This window comes from Lathyrus oleraceus, chromosome 7, assembly GCF_024323335.1.
Source record: "Lathyrus oleraceus cultivar Zhongwan6 chromosome 7, CAAS_Psat_ZW6_1.0, whole genome shotgun sequence".
In the NCBI taxonomy this organism is placed as follows: Eukaryota; Viridiplantae; Streptophyta; class Magnoliopsida; order Fabales; family Fabaceae; genus Lathyrus; species Lathyrus oleraceus.
This window is the reverse complement of record NC_066585.1, coordinates 4687474-4708626: the sequence shown is the minus strand read 5'-3', so window position 1 is coordinate 4708626 and position 21153 is coordinate 4687474.

Here is a 21153-nt window from a genome sequence, read left to right as displayed (position 1 = left end):
AAGATACAAAACGGGGTTGGATCATCTTCGGGGTCAAAGAAGTCGTTCATAGGAGGAAAGAAGAGGAGAGAAGGGGATACAAATGTCGTGTCTTCTTATCAGAGCAGAGGTAACCGAAGGAGCAATTTTCATAATTACCATCAGCAACCTTATGTTGCAGCTGTGACCATTCCGGCTGCAGCACCAGTGCAACAACAACAACAACCTCAACGTCAACAAAATCAGTACCAACAACAACAGGGTAACAGACCTGCTTATCAACAGAGACAGAGGATGATGGATAGGTGTTTCGTCACTCTTCCGATGTCGTATGCTCAATTTCTTCCCAACCTTCAACAATTGCAACTTGTGCAGTTACGCACTTTGGCTCCTCCCGTTGAGAGGCTTCCAGTGGGTTATGACGCCAATGCTAGGTGTAATTTCCACTCTGGGGCACCTGGCCACACTATTGAGAACTGCAAAGCTTTTAAGCACGTAGTTCAGGACCTTATTGATTCAAAGGCCATTAACTTTGCGTCGGCTCCTAATGTTGTCAATAGTCCCATGCCGCAGCATGGTAGAGCAAATGTTAACATGGTGGAAGGAGAAGTCAAATCAGTCAAAGATGTGTTGAAGTTGAAGACTCCGCTGTTAGAAATCCAAGAATACTTGCTAAAGGCAGATGTTTTCCCCGGTTGTGGGAGCGGTTGTTTGGGTTGTATTGCATAGAGTGGGGGTTGTGTGAAGCTATAGCAGGGTATCCAGGCCTTGCTTGACGATGGTATCCTTCAAGTTGAAGACCTATCTGCCCAAAAGTCTGTTAAAGGGGTTGCTGAAGAGGTGTTTGAAGATGCTGTTGAAGAATTCACAAATGTTGTTCCTGCTGATTTTGTAATTCCCAATGATGCAATTAATTCTTCAGATGTTGTTGCTGATATTCCAAACACTATGGTTGATTCTAATGTACTTGTTGAACTTGATTCCGATGTTTCGGATGTTTGTACTTCAATAAATAAGATTTCTGAGTATGACTGTGACGTTGCCACTATCACAATTTTCTACCTGACCGCTCAAATCAGTATGCCAATAGCGCAACCGGTACCACCAGTGCGACCGCATCAATCCACTATGACCATCACGACCCCTGGTCCTTTACCTTTCACCAGCGAAAGGGCCATTCCTTGGCATTACGGAGGGAGTGTGTACACGCACGATCATAGAGTGGAGCAGCCACTGAAAGTAGAAGAGGTGCAGGATCAGAAGTCTGAACCTAGAGTTGAGGTAAAAGATCCCGCAGTGGACAATGTTGGTGGAATCGGGCAATTCACCAGAAGTGGTAGACTGTTCTCACCACCGGTTATCCAACCTGATAGTGCTGACGCCGCGGCGAAGGCCAAAGGCAAGCAAGTTGTGAATGAGGGTACCTCTGCACCACAGGCTGGCTCTGAGCCTGCTTTCGCGAAAGATGTGGACGAGCTCTTGAGAATTATAAGGAAAAGAGACTACAAGGTAGTCGATCAGTTGATTCAGACGCCGTCTAAGATATCTATTCTCTCACTCCTGCTATGTTCGGAGGCACACATAGAGGCACTTCTGAAGGTCCTTAATGCTGCATATGTGCCTCAGGAGATCTCAGTAAACCAACTAGAAGGGATCGTTGCAAATGTTCATGCAAGCAACGGGTTGGGTTTTACTGATTCTGACTTGACGCCAGCTGGACGCGATCGTAACAAGGCTTTGCACATTTCGATGGAGTGTAAAGGGATTGTGCTATCCCATGTTCTGGTGGATACAGGTTCTTCTCTTAATGTGTTACCCAAGAGAGCCCTGTCAAAGTTAGATGTAGAAGGTTTGATCTTGAAGCCTTCCGATCTGGTTGTGAGAGCCTTCGATGGGTCTAAGAGGTCGTGTTCGGAGAGGTAGAATTGCCAATTCAGATTGGATCACAAACCTTTAACACCGTCTTATATGTGATGGATATCATTCCTTCGTATAGCTGCTTGCTGGGTCGTCCTTGGATCCACAATGCTGGGGCAGTCTCCTCGACCTTGCATCAGAAGATCAAGTTCCCAGTCAATGGAAGAATTATCACTGTCTGTGGTGAGGAGGATATTCTGGTCAGTCACCTGTCTACATTCAAGTATGTAGAGGTAGAAGGTGAGATTCATGAGACTTTGTGTCAGGCCTTTGAGGCAGTTCAAGTCAAGGATACAACTCTAGTGGAAGAGGTTGAAGCAGGTATCTTTATTTTGTCTTACAAGCAGGCACATGCCTTGGTAAATTCAGGTGTTGCTCCCGGTTGGGGACGTCTGTTGGATTTACCTATGTAGGAAGACAAGTGTAGGATTGGGTATCAGCCAGCATTGACTTCTACAACTCCAACGCCTCAGACTCGTCAGGGGCCGATTACTTTCTCCAGTGCTGGCATCATTCAGTACGACCAGGTCTCTGCAATCAACGAAGAAGATGAGGATAGTGATTGCGACATTGACAACTGGGTGCGTCCAAGGGTCCCGGGTGAAGTTCTCCGCAATTGGTCTTCTGAAGAGATTATCCAAGCCACTCTTCTTGAAGAGTAATTTTCTTTGTTTATTCATGAATATCCAAGTCTTACGTTCCGCCCAGGGCGTAATGACTCATTGTAAGGCTCATCTATGTGGATACCTGCATTTTTTATCATAAATAAAGGACCTCTTTTTGCATTCAAATATTTTGTTCAATGTCTTTCTATTTTTGCAGTTTTCAAAAAAAAATCAAAAAATATATCTGGCAATGTTTTGTTTAGTTTTCACTTCTTGTTCACACTCATAAGCACATACCATCACTCATGCAGATTCACGTCACCGGATCCTATTGATAACAGTTCCGAGAAGGTAACCTTGTGCTCAAGAAAGTCTTGTCTTTCGCGCCCGATTCCAGGGGCAAGTGGACTCCAAACTATGAAGGTCCATATGTTTTTAGGAGAGCCTTTTCTGGCGGTGCTTTGATACTCACAACTATGGATGGGGAGGATTTCACTCGTCCTGTGAATTCAGATGCAGTCAAGAAATACTTCGCCTAAAAAGTTAAAACAAAATAGCTTGCTAAGTTGAAAACCCGAAAGGGCGGCTCAGGCAAAAATGAGCGTCTCGGTGGATTGAAAACCCGAAAGGGCGATCCAGGCAAAAGTTAGAGACATGAAAAATGAGTATATATCCCGCTAGATTGAGTACCTCACCTTGGGGCAATCTAGGCAGAAATTAGAGATTCGACAAGTAACTGCATCCTGACAAGACTTTGTTATTCAGCTGTTTTCTGTCAGAAATTATTGCTCAGTCATATGATTGCCAAATCTCAGACGGAAGAAGAACATTTGGTGAATTTGCAGAAACTGTTTGAGCGTTTGAGGAAATTCAAGCTGAGGCTTAATCCGAACAAGTGTACTTTTGGGGTAAGATCTGGAAAACTGTTGGGTTTTATCGTTAGTGAAAAAGGGATTGAGGTGGATCCCGCCAAAGTGTAAGCGATACAAGAAATGCCTGAACCAAGAACAGAAAAACAAGTCTGTGGTTTCTTAGGGAGGTTGAACTACATTGCAAGGTTCATCTCTCACCTAACAACCACGTGTGAGCCAATATTCAAATTGTTAAGAAAAGATCAGGCTATCAGGTGCAATGATGATTGCCAAAGGGCCTTCGAAAAAATAAAAGAGTATTTGCAGAATCCTCCAATCCTTATGCCTCCAGTCCCAGGAAGACCGCTGATTATGTATTTGACAGTACTTGATAATTCCATGGGTTGTGTTCTCGGTCAACACGACGAGAAAGGTAGGAAAGAGCATGCCATCTACTACTTGAGTAAAAAATTCACAGATTGCGAGTCGAGATACTCAATGCTTGAAAAGACATGTTGTGCACTTGCATGGGCTGTTAAGCGATTGAGACAATACATGCTGACTCACACAACCTTATTGATCTCCAAAATGGATCCAGTCAAGTATATATTTAAGAATCCAGCTCTCACCGGAAGGGTTGCTCGTTGGCAAATGGTACTAACAGAGTACGACATCCAGTATACATCCCAGAAAGCCATCAAAGGGAGTATTCTGTCAGACTATCTTGCTCAGCAGCCGATTAATGATTATGAGCCGATGAAGTTTGATTTTCTGGATGAAGACATCATGTTTTTCAAGATGAAAGACTGTGAAGAGCCAGTTGTTGAGGAGGGACCTGATCCAGATGAAAAGTGGACTTTAATGTTCGATGGGGCTGTCAATGCCAAAGGAAGTGGAATTGGTGCTGTCATTACCACTCCGAAAGGTGCCCACATACCTTTCACCGCTCGTCTGACTTTCGAGTGCACCAATAATGAAGCTGAGTATGAGGCCTGTATCTTGAGTATTGAGCAAGCCATTGATTTGAGAATCAAGAATCTGGACATCTTCGGAGATTCAGCTCTAGTGATCAATCAAGTGAATGATGTTTAGAATACTCTCCAGCCTAATCTGGTCCCCTACAGAGATTACACGAGAAGACTCTTGACTTTCTTCACAACAGTAAAGCTGTATCATATACCTCGTGATGAGAACCAGATGGCAGATGCTCTTGCTACTCTATCATCCGTGATCAAAGTGACTCATTGGAACCATGTTCCCAGGATTGATGTTATGCGCCTTGATAGGGCCGCGTATGTGTTTGCTGTTGAACTGGTAGTTGATGACAAGCCCTGGTATCACGACATCAAGTGCTTTCTGAAGAATCAAGAGTACCCTGCAGGGGCATCCAACAATGATAGAAAGACTTTGAGAAGATTGGCAGGCAGTTTCTTCTTGAACAAATACGATGTGCTGTATAAGAGGAACTTCGACATGGTTTTGCTCAGATGCGTGGATAGACACGAAGCGGACATGTTAATGCAGGAAGTTCATGAAGGCTCCTTCGGTACTCATGCCGGCGGACATGCAATGGCTAATAAATTGTTGAGAGCGGGTTATTATTGGATGACCATGGAATCTAATTGTTTCAAATATGCTCGGAAGTGTCATAAATTCCAGATTCATGCTGATAAGGTGCATGTGCCGCCAAATCCTCTGAATGTGATGTCTTTGCCGTGGCTATTTGCTATGTGGGGCATTGATATGATTGGAAAGATTGAGCCGACTGCCTCCAATGGGCATTGCTTCATCCTTGTTGCCATCGACTATTTCACCAAGTGGGTCGAAGCAGCGTCATTTGCAAAGGTCACCAGACATGTGGTTGCCCGATTCATTAAGAAAGAAATCATTTCTCGTTATGGGACTCCCGAAAGAATCATTATTGACAATGGTTCTAATCTCAATAACAAAATGATGATGGAGTTGTGCAAGAACTTCAACATTCAACATCACAATTCTTCCCCTTATCGTCCTAAGATGAACGGTGTTGTTGAGGCAGCAAATAAGAACATAAAGAAAATTGTGCAAAAGATGGTCATTACGTACAGAGATTGGCATGAGATGCTACCCTTTGCCTTGCATGGGTACCGTACTTCAGTACGTACATCGACCGGGGCAACCCCTTACTCCCTTGTGTATGATATGGAAGCAGTCCTACCTGTTGAAGTGGAGATTCCTTCTCTAAGAGTCCTGCTGGATGTCAAGTTAGACGAAGCTGAATGGATTCAGACAAGGTTCAATGAGTTGAGTCTTATCGAAGAGAAGCGAATGGCAACCATTTGTCATGGGCAGTTGTATCAAAGTCGGATGAAGAGAGCCTTTGATCAGAAAATGCGTCCTCGATGCTTCCAAGTCGAAGATTTGGTGTTGAAAAGGATCCTTCCTCCTCAGACAGATCACAGGGGCAAGTAGACTCCTAACTATGATGGACCATATATTGTCACTAAGATTTTTGATGGTGGAGCCTTAATGCTTGCAACTATGGATGGTGAAGACTTCACTTCCCCTATGAACTCAGACGCAGTTAAAAAATACTTCGCATAAAATAGGCCCGCTGGACAATAAAAAGAATAGTCCAGGCAAAAAAATGGGCATCCCGGCGAACCAAGAAAATGAAAAAAGCTTCGGGCAAAAGTTAGGGATTAAAAAATGAAAAGATTGTACACCCGTTAAGTTGAAAACCTGAAAAGGCAACTTAGGCAAAAATGGGTATCCTGGTGGATTGAAAACCCGAAAGGGCGATCCAGGCAAAAGTTAGGGATTAAGCGAATGATTGCGTTCTGAGTAGTTCTGAATCTCATCTCGTCTCGATAACTGGAAACTTTCGAAGGATAGGAAACAGTCCAATCACTTTTTTTCAGAAAGCTGATCATCTGGAGGATTTTGAAGACGAGCGAGTCATAGCAGAATTGGAACCCGATAGAAATCCATTTCACATTGCCATTAGATTAATTTCTGTTTTTTATCTTTTGTGCAATTGCCTCTTTCCAGGGATTGCTTCCTTATGTAAATGCCTATTCAGAGGCCATTCAATCAATAAAATCATGTTGTTCAATATATCTCCGTGTACATTTTCATTTTATTGTTTTGTTTGCAAAAATGACGTCCGAATTTTTTATAAACATTACATCATGAAACATAAGAGTTTTACAGGTACATGCTCAATAAACATTTAAAATTGCTTTAAATTTTAAGTGCTTTGGATCGTCTATTCAGAACAGGAACACTCAGGGCATTTCCTTAAGGTTCCCAGCAGATGATCGCGGATGTTTTTCTTCAACGGTTGATACTTGGTATCTTATCCCTGCAGAGCTGATCCGAGCATTGGATTCTTCTATCCCCAGCAGGTTCTCACTACTGTACTTCCCCAAGCGTGTGTTTCAGACTATACACTCCCCAGTAGAGTTGACAGTGCCAGACTGTATATCCCCAGTGGAGTTGACAGTGCCAGACTGTATCTTCCTAGCAGAAGCAGCTACTCCTCAGAGTTCGATGCTAGATCGATGATCTCGACGCTAGATCTGTGGTCTCCTTTCTTGAAGCAGAATCTCAGTACCGTATCAATGTTTTGCTTCCCCGACTGAGTCGTCTCTCTCGCAGATTATTGTTACCAGAACCACCGTCGCTTTCCTCAACAGCAAGCTCTTAGTGCCATTCTCTCCCCAGTCAGAGTCTCGGTATTATGTTATTGCCAAAACGCCGCGTGGCCGGTCATTTTCCCACAGAGTTCATTGTGTTGTGTATCTCCAACAGCATTGCCAGGGTCCAGAAGATTGTGATCATTTCCCCAGCAAATTTCTTTGCCTCGACTTGGCGTTCTCTCTAACCTAGCATTTCGCATCCCTGCATGTAGAATCATATCGCATTGCATCCTCCCAAATCGCGTAGCATTTCCATTTTCATGGAGCATTACGCCATTGAAAAATTCAAACATATGCATGTAAAGCATAAGACATTCTCGGTATCCCAAGTGATAAGCCAGAAGTTCGTTTCCAGTACTCAGACTGAAGTTTGTTCATGACTTATCCTTTATTATTCCCAGCAGGGGTCGTTGGCCCAGTGCCGCCTCAATTATCATTTTCCTTATTTCTGCCGATGCTGACGGGCATGAAATTTTTCGGTATCCAGACCGAAGTGGCATTCAGGCTAGTTTTCCGATGTTCAGATCTAAGAAGTTTCCGACCTTCAGGTCGACGCAACTTGTGGCACTTAGGCCAGTTTTTCGGTATTCAGACCGAAGTGGCATTCAAGCCAGTTTTCCGATATTCAGATCGAAGAAGTTTCCGACGTTCAGGTCGATGCAACTTGTGGCACTTAGGCCAGTTTCTGGTATTCAGACCAAAGTGGCATTCAGGCCAGTTTTCTGATATTCAGATCGAAGAAGTTTCCGACGTTCAGGTCGACGCAACTTGTGGCGTTCAGGCCAGTTTTCCGATGTTCAGATCGAAGAAGTTTCTGATATTCAGGTCGATGCAACTTGTGGCATTTAGGCCAATTTCCGGTATTCAGACCGAAGTGGCATTCAGGCTAGTTTTCCGGTGTTCAGATCGAAGAAGTTTCCGACGTTCAGGTCGATGCAACTTGTGGCATTCAGGCCAATTTCCGGTATTCAAACCGAAGTGGCATTCATGCTAGTTTTCCGGTGTTCAGACCGATGTTAGATAATCTCGTATCTTCCGATGCTCAGATCGAAGTCATTTCCAGTATTCAGACTGATGAGCAACATTCAGGCCATGGTTATTTCTGTGTTACCATTTATTTTGGTATTCAGGCTAACATTCTTTTTCCAGTATTCAAAATTTACCCTTCATTTTTCCTGGAAGCATGGGATTATGTTTCACATTTCATTAGCATCATACTAGGTCATACTCATTGCATACTGCATTAGTGACATGGAAATCAGGTTTTGATTGATCACTCCTTGACAGAAGGAGTCCACACAAAGCAAGATTGAGAATTGGACTTCATTCTCTAAATATACAAGTCTCAAAGGTCTCAGGGGGCTCCAGGTATCTTATTATGGTCCTCGGTTCAGCAGTGAAGGATTCAGAGCTATCAGAGTATTCATTTGGATTAATCAAGAAATTAGGGTTTCATGGCTACCTGCAACAGGAAATGTTTGGTTGGAAGTAGAGAGGCTTATCTATGTCATGATTGGAGAGGTATCTTGGCCTAGGAAGATTCACAATTATCTTAGAAAGATCCATTGACAAGCAGTGCAATCAGTTCCTGATCATTTTGCCCTAAACTAGGGTTTGGTTTAAAATCAGTTTATTTCTGATTCTTGGGGTGAAACTCTTTTCCATGGCCCTCCATATGTCCACAAGGGTCTACATACAAAAAATCAGATCTTTATTTGAGCCAGAGGTGCTTCAATTGATCATTGGAATCGGGCATCAGACAGTTTGGGAAAAGTCAACTGTGGGGCCAGAAAAGTCAACTCCTGACATTTTGAGAGTGGAATCTCAAAATTCATGCCTAAGGGAGCCTACATGTGAAATTTGATCAAGGTTGGGTCATGGATTCATCATTTAATCAGGAATTGGAAAAGTTACTTAATTTGGAAATGGTTGACTTTCCATTTAGGGCAAGTTTTCATGATTGTTACACTCACTTTAAGCCCATTTTCCATCAAGATAAAAGCTCCATTTGAAAATTTCTCCAACATGAAATTTGTTCCTCTTGTTCCGAGCTTTCTAGAGATATATAGTTTGCTCCATTTGGATTAGAATTGAGAAAGTTATGCTTAGTCAAAGTGAGACATTTTTCTAGGACACTTAGAAAAATTTCTAAGTCCAAATATTTTCAAAGTTTGTCAAGACTTCTTGGCCAGTTTTCTTGCATTTCAAGGAATCATTTGAAAATACTTTCTTCGCAACAATTGTACCTTGCCATGTCCTCTTTCACATCCTTTTGGAATCATATCATTTGGATCCATGGTTTGAGAGATACATTCACCTAAAGTGGGCACCATGACATGACTTTCTATGTAGATTTTAGGCCAAACTGGCCCAGCCAGTTCTGCATGATGAAACCTGAACTTGAGGCCCATTTTTCACCTTCTTCCATTCATCATTTCAACTTGTGCTCAACATGAAAGTTGCTAAGCTTCATGATATCTTGCTACTGTTTGCATTATTTCTCAAATTGGTGACTTAAGCATCAAGTTACATGGCCATAAAGTCACCATCTTGGACTGTTTTCTTACTTGCAAAGCCATGCATAAAATCAGCACACGTTTTTTCCTCATGTGGCCATGCTTTGGATATTTACTCACTTAAATTTGGCTCAAAATAACAATATTTCACATGCCCTAATACACCTCACCTCACAGTTTTATTCTCATGGATATCATTTATTTAAAAAGCCCATGGAAACACTTGATCCACCACTATTTAAAAGCTACAAACCCTAAACCTAATGGAGCATTGGAAATTCGTACCAAGGCAAGGCAAAGAGGTCACATAACAGCTCTTGAAGTGAGGCACATCTATCACTAGGTAACTCTATCACTCTTTTTCCATGGCCATGAATGGTATACCTATGCTTATTATTGTTCACCATGCTAGGCTTATCATTGTTTACCATGCTCATCATCATATTCCTTTTCATGTTAATCATATGCTTGTGTTAATGCTATTGATTTGTGTTGCTGAATTTTTACCTTTAGCCGTGTCCATGTTGACCTCTTGTGGTCAACTTTTCTCCATGATTAAGCTATTATTTCTACTAAAACAAGATACCATGTTATTCTACACATTTCATACTTGGATTTTGGTTTTTATTTCATCTCATTTGGTGCACTATAGCGTTTGCAATCTTGAGTGGAAGTTTTGAAAAATCCACTGCATGTGCTGCGTTTTTGTGTTGCATGGCATTAGGGTTTTGTCTTCATGAAGAAGACGATGACGTGGCGCTGCATGGACCCTTGGATCATTCATTTTTGTTTTAATCTGGGTTGTCCAAGTTTTTTTGTCTTGTAGTCACTTAAGTGACCTTGACCTATTGATACCATGTTGACATGTTTTTTAAAATAAAATGTTATTTAATGGTGTCACATGCTGAATTATTTGTTTTGGATCTTGGGCCATGCATTTTGCTCTTCACACCCTCCATTTCCAGGCCCATTAACACTAACACATGTCCACTTTTATTTTCTTTTTTAATTCACATCTATTTTTCTGTTTTGATTTTAATTATTTAAAATATTTTCTTTGTCCATAAAATTACCCAAAAATATTTTTCACTTTGCTTAATGCCTTATTTAATTTTATTTAATTTTTATTTTCATATTTATTTAATATTAGTATTTTATTTTAATTATTTATTCCAAGTGGTCCATTTTAGCATACATTTTACTATTGATTTTATTTTCATGACTTACAATTATTTTTAGCTTTTGATTTTTGGGATGAAGGTTGACCACTATCTCATGGTCAACCTGACCTTTTCTTGGAATTTTATCTCACATTTTCAATTTATTTTGGATTTATTTTTGACCTAGTTTGGTTGGTTGACTTTTAATTTGACTTCTGTTTTATTTTAATAAATTTATGCAACAATTTTCATTATTTTTAAAATCTTTTTGGGGGATGATGATGTCCTGATCCCACCTTATTTAGTTTAATTTTTCATGATTTTCTTGATTAATTTACTATTTATTCTTGAGTTATTTCTAACCTAGTCTTGTTGGTTGACTTTTGGTTTGACCTTTGTTTTGTTTCAATTAATTCAATAACCAATTTTCATTATTTTTAAAATATTTTTGGGGGATGATGATATCCTGACCCTACCTCATTTAGTTTAATTTTTCATAATTTTATTGATTAATTTTCTATTTATTTCATATTTTTTTTATGTTGACTTGAATTTTCAGGTGACTTCTTTAAGTTCGATGTTTGACTTAGGGATTGCTTATGGAAATTGAAGAGATCTTTTGATCCTCCATTTTCCATCTCATATTCCATGTATTAGAGGCCTTTTCATCTTGATTTTATTTGGTCCTTACCTTATTTCCCGATTAAATTATTCAGTGATCCTTTGTGTGCATAGTTTCATCTGTCTGATTCATCTATTATCTCATACACTTGTTCCTTTCATCCATGCTTCTATTGTTTGATTGTTTAACATATTCATACTCACATGCATTGTTTAATGTTCCATTATTTCATTATTTGATTCTTTGATTTGATTATATACATGTTTATTTATCTACTTTGTTTGATAACTGTTGCTTACTTGTATGATGTATGAGGCATATATTCTTATTGTTTGATTGCCATGAACAATCCTCATTCATAACAAATGTACCCCTCTCCCATGAAGTGTATAACATTTATTTCTTTTATTCTTTATTCACCTGTTAATACAAGAATTAAAACGAACTTCCGATAATCATTTCAAAACAAGATCAAAACCTCGATCCAACGTCGAGTAATCATTTTCAAAACTTAACAGAACCAACACGTATTCATCCATCCTTTTGTAAGTCGATTGCTTCATGCATCACCATTTCTCTTGTAAGTCGATTGCTTCAGGCATCGCCATCTACCTGTAAGTCGATTGCCTCAGGCATCGCCATCTACCCTTATCCGTGGCTCATCTCCTTGCTCCATCCATCGACTCTTGTTCCGTTTAGGTAGCATCCATTAGGTAGAACCCTTTGTATGATAACATAGGTAGAGTTCCCCTATTCTTTGCATGCTAACATTAGGTAGATATTCTCTTTTGTAAATCCTAACACATAGGTCCATATTGCATGACAACTCTAGGGCAGAGCTTCCCCACTTTTAGACCTTCCGTGCATCTCGGATCTTGTGGCATGTCAGTCCGTTCTATTGCAAAGAGGTAACTTCTTAAGACTCGATTCAGCGAGCTGCGACACCTACTGCTAGGACGTTGAGCACATTGCCCACTTTCCTTTGACATAGCTGGTGTCCTCTTTTGTAAGTCCATGTTCAGATGGCAATCCTTAACCCCTATTTAATCGAACTACGACAACTCTGATTCTCATGTTCAAATGAGATACGTAGGCACGAGACGCGATGTCTTGCCGAGTTTGACTGACGACTAACAACTAATCCTTGTTTGCTTTTGCCATTGCTACGATTCTTTTCTCTCGCCCTCATTGCGATCGAGACCTTTTTTTCTCTCGCCCTCGTTGCGATCGAGACCTTCCCTTTCTCTTGCCCTAGTTGCAATCGACGCCCTTGCTCCCGTAGTTAGCTGAACTACGTTTTGCTCTGATTCTCATTCCAGATGAGATACGTAGGCATAAGACGCGATGTCTTAGCGAGCACACTTCTCTTTAGCCCATAGGTATCCGAGCTACGAAGACTCTGATTCTCATACTCAAATGAGATACGTAGGCAGTGGATGCGACATCCTTGCGAGTCATTTTCATTTTCTTTCAATCTTTCTTTTAGTAAATAGTACATTAGATATTACCTACACCATTTAGACTAGAACAACAAGAGTGGATCTCGTAGAGTATTGCGGATGCGTAGGGGTGCTAATATCTTCCCTTCGCATAATCGACTCCCGAACCCTAGATTTGGTTGCGAGACCTTGTCTTTTCCTTCTCTTCAAGTTTTCTCTGATCGTTTCCTTTCCCTCCCTTGGGATAAACAACGAACGATGGCGACTCTTCAATTTTCTTTTCCTTCGCCGGTTGTTTTTCGCATTTTTATGTTGCGACACATAGTACACTCCCTTTGGGTGGTTCTTAACCGAGACTCCATGCTCGTGACTTGCAACAAACCCTTGATTCATGGTTGATCTGTTCTTGTATATCCTTAATATCAATGGAACTTGAGTGTTGATAAGGTCTACACCATAATCCACCAAAATGGATGATTGATATTAAGGATGACCTGAGCCATCCCATGACCTTTGTGTGGTGTGCTTTGCTTGATCCTTGGGTGTGATTGTCGCATCCATGCCTTCATGCATTCATATTTATCCATATCATCAACAATGAGAAAATTCTCAAGGAACTTAAGAGGTCTATTTTGCAAATTTTTCAGACATGGATAGACAAAGAAGGAATACAAAGAAGTAAAGTTTCAGACAACCTGACTTGAAAGAGTTAAGGAGTTTGACATCCTATGTATTAGATCCCTTGGAGTTCAAGGCTCGTCATGGGAAGCTTCTTTTTATTCTTGCTACTCAGGTGGATGAAGGTCTGATGAGTGTGTTGGTGCAGTTCTATGATCCTCTGTACCGTTGCTTCACATTTCCGGATTTCCAGCTTTTGCCTACGCTTGAGGAGTATGCCTATCTTGTGGGTATACCTATCCTAGATCAGTTGCCGTTCAGTGGCTTGGAGAGGGTCCCTACTTCTCAAGAGATTGCTGATCTGTTGCATATAGATGAATCTCTGGTTGGTGCTCATATGACTACCAAAGGTGGAATTCAAGGTCTCCCTTTTGAGTTCCTTATTGCTCAAGCTACTATGTATGGGAAGGCCATGAGTGAGGACGCCTTTGAAGCCATATTTGTATTTCTCATCTATGGGCTAGTGTTATTCCCCATCATCGACAAGTTTGTGGATGTGAACACCATTAGGATTTTCTCTACTCTTAATCCCGTTCTGACTCTGTTGGATGACACTTATTTCTCTTTGCATATGATGAATGCAAAGGGTGGTGGTACCATTGTGTGCTGTTTGCCTCTGTTGTACAAGTGGTTTATTTTGCACTTGCCACAGACGGTCTCTTTCAAGGAGAACAAAGATGTCTACGGTGGTCCACAAGGCTTATGTCTCTCACTAATGATGATATCTTTTGGTACAACCGTGTATATGATGGTGTGCAGATTATCGACTCTTGTGGTGAATTCTCCAATGTGCCTCTTCTTGGTACATGTGGTGGGATTAACTACAACCCCGTTTTGGCACGTCGTCATCTTGGGTTCCCCTTAAAGGATAAACCCAATAACATTCTGTTAGAATGTGTGTAATTTTAAGAGGGTAAAGATCCCCAAGGCTTGAAGGGCAGGATGGTCCGCGCTTGGCGCAAGATCCATAGGAAGGGAAGGAAAGAGCTTGGTCCGAAGAACTGTATTGCTTTGGAACCCTATACCTCGTGGGTTAGGAGGAGAGCTTCTGAGTACCTTATGCCTTATGAGTATATGATACCTACACCTTTGGTTATGGCTGGGCCTTCAACCCTCCCTGACCAAGGAGTAGAGGAGTTGAGAGACGAAGACCGTTCACGTGCTTGGATCCGTGAGCGGGAGGAGCTACTTCAGCAGCTTAGAGATAAGGATGCATTGATAGAGTTTCTTGAGCATCAGGTCATCGACGAGCCTGATGACGTGGTGACTTCTCTTCTTCCTTAGTCTTCCAAGTTTTGGAAGAGGAAGTACGATCGACTCGCCAAAGAGAAGGCAGATATGGAGGAAGCCTATGAGAGGGAGGTGAAGAGGCTTCGTGCAGCTTATCTTCCAGTCTCCAGAGCCTTGGATGATTGTTTCTAGGGTTCCATAGGATGTTCATTTTCCTTCTCTCTTGTATTGTATTATTTGGTTACCAAGACTGTACTTCTTTGGTGTAAAATTTTTCCAGATACTATTGATATGATATTTCCATATATGTTTAAATGATTAATATTTTCAATATTTGCAAATAGGACTCTAAAGTTCCTCTGATAAATAAAATAAATCATATGCACAAGCATTGCATGAATCATGTGCATAAACAGGTTTTGCTCCAGGCTTCTTGTTCAATGGTCTAACTCTGTGTTCTTCATTTATTTTGAAGACAAGCTGACTCACCGGTACTACACCAGAGCCAACTCTTCAAGACTGATGGATCACTTAGAGCAAGAGAACAGAGAGTTGAAGGAGGAAGTAGCCAGATTGACTGCCCTGATGGAGTCTTTCATGTCCGCCCAAAGCCAGTCGTCTCCAACGCCTTCAACTCCTCTCCAGAGGACAGTCATTTCTGAGATTGCTTCTTGGACAGTGCCTGCTGCCAGTGTCCACTTCGCGCCTACTGTTATGCTATCCGGGTTTCCCTAGGGGATGCTCGCAAATTTTGTTCCTGAGGGTCTCGCCCCAATGTTTGCTTCTCTACTGGCATCTATCCCGGTCCTTGCTGTGCCACCTCCGATCGTGCATACTATGCCAAGAGTAGACGACACCATCTATCACTCTGAGCCATCTGAGGGCCCAGACGTGTATGAAAAGATGGATGCTATGAATGATCAGTTCCTTGAGCTTCGTAAGGAACTCAAAACTCTCAGAGGGAAGGACCTCTTTGGCAAGTCTGCTGCTGAGCTTTGCCTGGTAGCCAATGTCAAGATCCCTGTAAAATTCAAAGTACCTGACTTTGAAAAATACAAGGGAAACACTTTCCCGCCCAGCCACTTGGTTATGTATGCAAGAAAGATGTCGAATCAGACCGACAATGATCAGCTCCTCATTCATTATTTCCAAGACAGCCTGTCTGGTGCCGCCCTGAGATGGTACATGGGTTTGGACAGCACGAACATCCGATCCTTCAATGACCTTGGCGAAGCTTTAGTCAAGCAATATAAGTATAACGTGGATATGGCTCCCGATAGGGATCAACTGAGGGCCATGTCCCAGAAGGACAAGGAAACTTTCAAGGAGTACGCCCAGAGGTGGCGAGAACTTGCTGCACAGATTGTGCCTCCGCTGGAAGAGAAAGAAATGACCAAGATCTTCCTGAAGACCTTGAGCTCATTTTATTATGAGCGGATGATTTCCAGCGCTCCTTCTGACTTCACCGAATGGTGAATATGAGGATGCGTCTGGAGGAAGAAGTCAGGGAAGGGCGCCTGACTAGAGAAGAAGGCTCTTCTGCCAAACGATATGGGGCGTTTGGAAAGAAGAAAGATGGTGAGGCACATGCTTTGACCTCCCATATCAAATCTAGAAGACCCTTTGTGAAGAGGAAGACCGTGCGTCCCGCCGATAACCAGCATCAGGTGGCTCATATAGCATCTGTTTTTAGAGAAAACCAGCACTATCAACATAATAATCAGAACCAGCAACAACAACATCAACAATATCAACAACAACAGCACCGTCCTCAACAGCAGACCTACCTGTAACACCTCAAAATTTGCCCTCCTCTTCTTGGGACTAGTTTAACATATTGCATTTCATTTTTAGGGCATTAGTCATTGCATATTGCATGTCATGTGAATAAGAAAGTCATCCTCTAAGGTCTTGCTCAGAAGATAGAGAGGTTAAGAGATTCAAGCCTGAGGGTCTTCATAAATTGATCATCAACCATCTGAGGGTTTGAGCTTCAATTAGGGTTTTCTTGGTTCTTCAAGGAGGTTGAGAATTATCTTGCTTGCAAGAGCATATCACCATCATCTTGATTCTATCATCTTCAAGGGGTTCATTATTCATGTTCATGTTCCTTAGGATTAGGGTTTTGACCTCTGGTCAACCCTAATCAATGGCATTCTTTCAACCAGGGATTTTCAAGGAGATGAGGTCTTTTTTGAGATGGAGATTATCATGTGATTTTATTGAGCTTGTACAAGCTAGGGTTTCATTTTGGAGCCATTTCATCAAGTGGTTGAAGCTCAAGCTGATCAGAGCATGTTCAAATCATTTAAGGCTCATAAAAGTCAACTGTGCAAGAACTGAGGGCTAGGAGGTGGAGAAATGAGTTTCAACATCTCATTCATGTTCAAAAGAGGTTCATTTATCATGTCAAGTGCATATCTTGAAGAATTTGAGGTCAGATCAAAAGTTTCCAAAAATGGAAAGTGACCTGTAATTGAAAGTTTCCAAAAATGGAAAGGTTTTGGTTCAAATTCAACTTGATCTTACATCACCAAAGAAGCTTCAAATGAATTTTTTTCCAACATGAAAGTTGAATATCTTTCTCTCCCATTTCTAAAAAGTCCAAGATCATGAATTTATGATGAATGGTTGAGGAGATATGATCAAATCATTGCCAAGTGTGCTTGAAACTTCAAAAGGGCATAACTTTTGACTCATAACTCCAAATTGAGTGGTTTTTTTTGCATTTTTCTTGCCATGACATGTATTTTCCAAATCATCCATCACGTTGCATGAAAATTCATCACATGATCATATGCATATTCATGCTTATTTTGGAGGGAAATTTACAAATTTAAAATTGGTGCATTGTATGGATAAAATGACATTGCCATTGTGTGCATGAGGTGTTTCTAAGTGAATATGAGCTCTCAATGGTTACTGTTCACGTATGCATGCTCCATACACCTCCAATTTTCCAAATTTGCTCACACACCTTGTTTTCACTTAATCACAATTAACCAAAGCTTAATTAATTTTCAGTAGGATTAACACATCATATAAATACATAATCCTAACAGAATTTGTGATTTTCACCATTTCTAGATCCAAATTCTCTCTCCCTCCAAAATTTTCTCTCAATCATAATTCAAATTTTCTTCACATAACATTGCAATATTCTTCCATATTCTTGTTCTCTGGTGTGGATTTAGCATAGATCAAGCCTTGGATCATCAAGATTGGACCAGAATCGTACATGTGGAGCTCAAGAACATAGCCATGGCAGTTGAGATTTAAGCAAGATCTACACAGTTCCAAGCCTCAAATTCTTCAGCAATCTTCATAACAAGTGATTAGGAGTGTATTGGAAGCTTGCCAGGCCTTGATTCGCGCGTTTCCAGAAGTTGATCTTCAAGAGGTCTTTTGGATGGTGAATCAATTTAGTTTGCTTGCACCTTAGGCCTTGCACCATTGTTGTCTTATAATTGGTTGTCTGACTGTTGTTGATTGTTTGATTTGCCTGAATGTAAATATTGACTGGTTTAGCTTTTCTCACAGGTACTTTAGCCGCTTTAACTCATTATTTGAGTTGCTTTGCTTTGCTTGTGGTTGGTATACCACCTAGGTAACTTCCTATTCTCCATGTAGTCTGGAAGACCTGTCATGTTATTTTGGCTGGCACCTGTCTGAAGCCCTCCTTAAGAGGCAATGTTTGTGCTTGTTTATCTTTGTGCCTTGTACATATAAAGACCTCCTAAGTGAAGAGCCATTGGCAGATAGAAGGGATGTGCAGTCCATCCCCTGCTATTCAGTTGTGTCTTTCATCTTGCTCACACCATGTGTTGATGCACTTTGAATAAAAACCCAAAATCTTGTTGTGTCGGTCATGTGGAATAGAGTCCCACATTCTGGACTCCCACACATTCTTTGATTCAAGCTCACCCAGGCCTGGGTTAAGAGCTATGAGGCATAATCCTCATCTCCATTTCATCTTCTCACCCTAACTCTCAATGTTAGAGGTTAAGAGCCTGACCACCCATTCCAGTATTTGGCTTGTTTGTCAAGGTCGATATGACCCCTTGAGTAAAGCCCAACCTTGCTTGAGCCCACTTGTTTGCGTATAATGTGTGTTGTTTGCTTTTGATGTTTATTTGTTTTGCTTCTCATCTTCTTTCTGTAGGGGTCGTATGATCAACTTTCGAGGAAGTTGAACGTACGTAGAGAGAGACTTGAGTTGACTCACTACCTGTGTGAATCAAACTATGGTTAGAGACTTCGATATAGGGATCATTTGCATGACAACTTCTAGGCTCGAGTCGTAGTCTCCCTTTTAGTTGTTATCTCCCTAGTCTCTGGTTAAGATAGAAGTTTTTCCCTGTTCAGGGGAACTACGTCGCCCTGATCCTCATACTAGATGAGGTACGTAGGCAGGAGATCGTGCGAGATCTCTCCGGGCGCCCTTTTCATTTTTCAACCCTCTTGTGTGTTTGGAGTCTGACGTAAGTCCAGCGATTGGCAGTCAGTTTCCTGTGTGTGTTTGCTTGTTTGGAGTCTGACGTAAGTCCAACGATTGGCAGTCGGTTTCCTGTGTGTGTTTGCTTGTTTGGAGTCTGACGTAAGTCCAGCGATTGGCAGTCGGTTTCCTATTTGCGTTTCTTTTGTGATGTCGGATGTAAGCCCAGCGATTGGAATTCCGTTTCCAGTTTGGTGTTGTGTTTTGTTTCGGCGTGCGTTAGCCGAACTACAGTAGCTCTGATTCTCATTCCAGATGAGATACGTAGGCATAGGATGCGATATCCTAGCGAGCCCGTTCCCCTCTCTTTCCATCTGTGTTTTATTCCAGTGTGTGTGCATTCTTTGAGCGGTTTTAGCAACCTTATTCTATCTTTCTGAGCGTGGATCCCGTCGAGTACGACGGACGTGAGGGGTGCTAATTATAGCGGTGTATTCGTGACTTTATGATTTATTGATTAAATCAAAAGCAAAGTATACAAAGAATCGAGTCGCCACCGCACTTTTATTTATCCAAAGGAATGGCTAAAAAGCGAACAAAAGTCTAAGAAGTTTTACACATAGAAAACTAATGAAAAGATCAGAGATCTGGGTAAGGGGTTAATTACGCAATGGGAAGGTGTTAGGCACCCAAAACGTCCTAGGTACTCCTAGGGAGCCCTTTTCACAACCTGTTGTATGAAATGTTATTTGTTTATGAAATATTTATTGTGCAAACATGGTTGAAGGGATGAGAGAAAGAATATACAATTTTTATTGTTTTTGTGTTTGAACGGATGAACCCGTTGCCTACGTACCTTTCCATGGAAGGTAAGGATCAAAACGCTGTAGTTCGGCTAAAAGATTTCCAAAAGGGTGAATTGATTGATTTTAAACAAAAGCCCTAAGGTCTTTCATTATCCACGGGAGAAAACTCAACCTTATACAAACAACACGTCCACCATGTGAGAATAGCTTCGACATACTAGAGGGGTTAACCCTGTTTTCAGTATGGAAGTCTTACAGTTCGATCACTAAGGACAAAAGGCGAGATTAACATCAACCACTAAGATAATTGAGATTTATGGCTAATGTATGAAAACTTGATCAAGAAGTGGACTTGGGCCACAAAAGCAATTGAGTGAGTGAAATTAACCAGTTTGGAGTATTCACAAAAATGAAGTCAAAGTATGATTAGAATTCAATTCAGAAGAAGTATTGTGAAAATGAAGTTTGAAAATCAGAGGCTTAGGGCCTAGGTTTCTAATTTGAAAAAACAGATGAAAATGTTTGCATAATAGTTTTCATGTTTTGGGTTAACATACAAATGGAGGTTTAAAGCAACAAAAAGGTGGGAGGGTGAGGAAGTAAAACTTCTTAGGTGTTCACCTCTTGAGATCATATGTAGATGATTCAAGTGATTCCTTTGGAATAGGCAACAAGCAAATAACAGATGAACAAAGTAAATGGATACCGGACGCCAATCAATGGACTTATACCAATCTCCTAAAACAAAATGAAACATGGATACCAGATACCAATCAATGGACTTATACCAATCTCCTACCATATCACAGGAAACAACTGCCAATCAATGGACTTATGCTTGCCTCCTCCATGGACAAAACAAAATGTTACAAAGTGATGAAAAATGTTTATGAAATGATATACAAGTAATGAAGGTACATGCACAAAGGCACACTCAAGCAAATATGCACAGGTGAATCAAGTAAGCAAACACACAAGTCAATTAACACACACTATACACAATCAATTAGGCTCAAGCAAGGTTAAGCTTTACAGCCAACTGGAATGGGGTATTTTGATCTCTTAATCCTAACATTGAGAGTTAGGGTGAAGCAGATGAAATGGAGATGAGGGGTGTGCCTCATAGCTCTTATCCCTGGTCAGGGAGAGCTTTGATCAATGGAAAGTGTGGGAGTTCAGAAAGTAGGAACTCTTCTCCACAAATGATTGACTCTATAAGATCTTGGGTTCTTATT